This window comes from Aegilops tauschii, chromosome 6, assembly GCF_002575655.3.
Source record: "Aegilops tauschii subsp. strangulata cultivar AL8/78 chromosome 6, Aet v6.0, whole genome shotgun sequence".
NCBI lineage: Eukaryota > Viridiplantae > Streptophyta > Magnoliopsida > Poales > Poaceae > Aegilops > Aegilops tauschii.
Window position 1 is genome coordinate 433,267,933 of NC_053040.3, and position 4,776 is coordinate 433,272,708.

Consider the following 4,776-nt stretch of genomic DNA (forward strand, 5'->3'; position numbering starts at 1 on the left):
AACTTCTTTTTTGCCCAAAAAAATGCGTTTTTTCCTTTCGCGAGAGTCATGGTGTTGCTTCTGCGAGAGACATGATTTCGCTTTCGCGAGAGTCACGGCCGTGCCTCTCGGAAACGGGAAAAAACACGTTTTCTCTTTTTTCCTTCCGCGAGAGTCACGGTTTTTTTTCCGCGAGAGGCACGGTTGTGCTTTCGTGAGAGTCACGACCGTACCTCTCGGAAACAGGAAAAAATCTTACACGAGAGTCACGGTTTTGCTTCCGCAGAGGCGCGGTTGTGCTTTCACGAGACTCATGGCCGTGCCACTCGGAAACGGAAAAAAATACGTTTTCTGTTTTTTTCCTTCCGCGAGAGTCACGGTTTTGCTTCCGTGAGTGGCACGGTTGTGCTTTCACGAGAGTCACGACCGTGCCTCTCTCGGAAACGGAAAAACAACGCGTTTTCTGTTTTTTTCTTCCGCTTGAGGCACGGTTTTGCTTCCGCGAGAGGCACGGGCGTGCCTCTTTCGGAAAGGGAAAAAACCCATGCTCCCGGTTCGGTTTTTCGTCCGTTTTTTTCGTGAAAAAAAAGTTTGTCAAAACCTATCAACATGGGATCTAATTTTGAAGATCTTGACGCGAGGAATGCAACAGTGAATACGGTTCGAGATTTGGAAGCACGGTTTAAGAGATAAAAAGTTTTGAATAAACGGATCTACGAAAAAAGGAAAACTCCCAGGTTGCAACCAGTGGCGCACGCCACTTGTCGCAACCTTGGAAGGTGAGAGTAATCTTTACAATGAGTACTCCTCAATTAGAAATTTCGGCAGGAGTAATAACCGGACACGCTGAAGGGGGCGAGCAAGATGGGCTGGCCCACGCGTGCGCGAGGCCTCAGCCTATTTATCTCTTTTTTTTGCTCAAATTTTTTTACGTTTTCTGTTTTCGTTTCTTGATTTATTTTTGTATTTTTTTAAATATTATATATATATATATTTGGAAAATTAATTTTTTACGTTTTCTGTTTTCGTTTCTTGATTTACTTTTGTATGTTTTAAAATTTTCTATATATATATAATGAAAATCAGTCTAAATATATATAGTTTGAAAATGTTCAGTAAGTATTTGAAAAATGTTGAACAAATATTTCAAAAATGTTAATCAACTATTCAAAAAGTGTTAAATAGTATTTGAAAAATGTTGAACAACTATTTGAATGTAATCAAGCATTCAAAAAATGTTAATCAAGCATTCAGAAAATCTTGAACGAGTATTTAAAAAATGTTGAACTAGTACTTGATGAAAATGTTGGTTAAGCATTCAAAAAATGTTAATCAAGCATTCAGAAAATGTTGCACGTGTATCAAATAATTGTTGATCATGTATTAAAAAATGATGAATTTTTTGATCATGCATATAAAATGTCAATAAAGAATTAGAAAAAGATGTTGAACAATTATTTGAAAAATGTTAAACAAACATTTTGAAAATGTTAAATTTGTATAAAAAATGTTGAACATATATTAAAAAATGAGGAAAAAGTTTGATCATGTAGGTAAAAATGAAAAAGACGGAAAAGAAAAAACAAAAGAAACAAAAAATTAAAGCAAAAAAACTGAGAAAAACGGCTCTTCTTACCTCAACAAGGACGCTCCCTATTACTAACCACAAACCCCCGGTGGGCGGAGCTGTTAGCAGCGACGTCCTTCTTTCTTTTGGTGCCCGGGTCGATCCCCGCGAGTGCATCTTTTTCTCATTCTTTTGTTTAATAAAAAGTGCGGTCCTGGGCCAGCCCAGCTGCATGCGCGAGTGGCGATTCCTTCAGCAAGAGAGCAGCTTTTGTCTCGCTTAATGCGAGACATAGCTGTCGCGCTTATTTCGAGCCGGAATGTAGGCCCCTCGTAACAAGCAGACGCTCGCGGCGCACTTCCTACATGAAGCTGGCCGCGAAGCTGAGCGCATTATGCTTTTTTCATGGAGGTTTAATGTTGGCAGCACGAGTAGCTCATTGAGTTGATTCTCGTGAGTGCGTAAAAGAAAGTCTTCTATGTATGCTATCTTCTGTTAGAAAGGAAAGTTAGATAAACGTTTCTTTTATTACACTAGGTAAGGTATGTACCCGTGCATTGCTACGCGATCCCAATAATCTACCTGATCTTCATGGACACTTCTTTGTCCCATGGATATTTGAAAAAGAATTTGAGTAAATAGTAGAGAACGTGCATAGTTCCTCTAGGGGTCATAACAAATTGCAAGGCCGGTATCAAGCAGGACATCCAACATATTTACCGTGATAAGGAAGGCCTAATTGATATGCTATAAAACATGGCCTAACTATTAATCTTGATGAGAGGATAGTTTGAGGGTTTGCATGGAGTATTATTTTTAAAATATGAATACAGCTCCTCCGAGCAATTATGCTGACAAATTATGCACAAGCAAAAGAAATACTCCATCCATTCCTAAATATAGTGCACATAGATAGCAGCCCACATACCTGATGGAGTGAGTAAATCTTTGCCGGTTCCATGTTGTACATAACAAAGAATACCACGATGTTGATTGGTGCTTTGAGTTACATGTAGAAAATACATTAGCTATTGCAATTAGATGATAGTAGGATGCCAATAAAATACTGTGAAAATAGATTCCCCCCTTTGTCGACACGACCCTATTAGATAGACCTTGAGCCTCTTGAGAAACGTAGAAACGATTGTAGCCAGCTTCACCATAAGAAAAAGAAAGACTTATATAACTTCACTTTCATATTGAGTTGAATGTATGGCAAGAGTTTAAAGGGGAACGTGCTACACAACAACAAAAATTATGCACAGTCACACCCAGAAACACTATGAAGATGGCGGTAACGGTCAAACTCACCGACGAGCAGAGTAGCGGAAGCAGTGAAGAGTTGGTGCAGCGCGATGATTTCCCGCAGCTAGGTTACACCTTCAAGATGTGAGAAAGTTCTCCGAGGTGAGAGTCGAAGTAGACGACCCCTTCGAGGTATCCACGCGTTCTTAAGTAGTAGTCCGGTAGAGCTTCGATGTCCAAGAAGAACTCCGAGAAAGCTAGAGAGAGAGAAAGCCTAGCGGCGCTTCTCGTCTAATTAGGAGTGCTAACTAGATTACTGACTCTAGTGCAAGTGGGAGACTGTTGAAAATATGCCCTAGAGTCAATAATATTGTATTATTATATTTCCATATTCATAATTAAGTGTTTATATTTCATGCTATAATTGCTATGATCCTGGAATATGCGATTCAGTGGAAAACTCATATGCACGTGTGAAATGATAAACAAATAAAATAAAGGTTCCTAGTCTCGCCTCTAAAACTAGCTCAAGTGTTGTTGGTGATCACGTTTTCCAGATCTTAGGATATCGTCAAGTGTAACAATAGTCCTAAAACAACATTGAGATTATGACGTTGGAAGAACAATCATATTGAATCGACCCAAACTTGTTTGTTATGAATTGAGTTAATATCGTCTGTAATCAATTGTAATAATACGGAGTGTTAACGTGTGATTTTGCTGCTTAGACCACGAGAGAATCATAGTCACTTCTTACCATACGGTGGTTTTTGGGGTTGCTCAAACGTCACCTACAACACGGTGATCATAACGACAACTTACAGCCACTTCAGAAAGTTTGACAAGGGACTAGATAGCTCGAGAGTAAAATTTGCTCCTCCGACGATGGAGAGATATTCTTAGGGTCCTCTCGATGTGACAACATCATTCATCGTCTGGCCAGACACAGGTGACTTCGTCACGAGGTTGCTGGAACACAATAACGAGAAAAAAGAACAAAACCGGTAACAAGGATTTCTGTATAGTGAGCATGGTGATGACTCAGGAGGATACCGATGCATCCTGGGTTTTGGGAAGTATCGCAAAGCAAAGGGAACATCACATGATAACCAAAGGTTCACTCGAATATCATTCATGTGCTCATAGGGATCGATATGGACGTCCACGGTTCCGTTGTCGGTCATTGAATGAACAGTTTCGTTCATGTCTATGAGTTACCAAACCTACGGGGTCACAAGTTTAAGGCAATCATGATCTGTTGAGTGTTAGTAGGAAAGGAGTGATCAGAATATAAAAATTGTTTCATTAATTTTCGAAATAGTTCCGAGTGGACCCGGAAGTGTTTCAGGGTCACCGAAAGGGATTCAGTGAATATCGGGTAATACTGCGTATTACCGATAAATATATATAGATGGAAAATGTTTCTGGGGATGTTAAATGATATATATAATGGTATGAAAATATTTAGAAAATTTGTATATTTAATTTAATATCTACGGGGCTAAAAAGACCGAGAGGTGAAGTCATCTTGGGACACAAGGGCCTAAGAGGGGAGGCGCCCCTTCCTAGAAGGAAGGAGGCCGAATTGCGAAGGGGGGGGGGGGGAGTCAGACTCCTTCTCCCCCTGGACGGCGTACTGGTAGTTGATCACCGGAACTACGTCAGTGTTTCCCCCAAGAGGAGAGGATGATGTAGTACAGCAACGGTAATAATTTCCCTCAGTTATGAAACCAAGGTATCGAACCAGTAGGAGAACCAAGCAATCACAATGTAAGCGGCACCTGCGCACAAATAACAACACCTTGCAACCCGACATGTTAAAGGGGTTGTCAATTCCTTCTGGGGTACGGCGCCTCAAGATAGGCAAACAGACGTGAGGTAAATTGTAATAGATTGAAATAATAGCTCACAAATAAATAAAAGTGCAGCAAGATATTTTTGTATTTTTAGTTTAATAGATCTGAATAAAAATGCAAAGGAAAAGT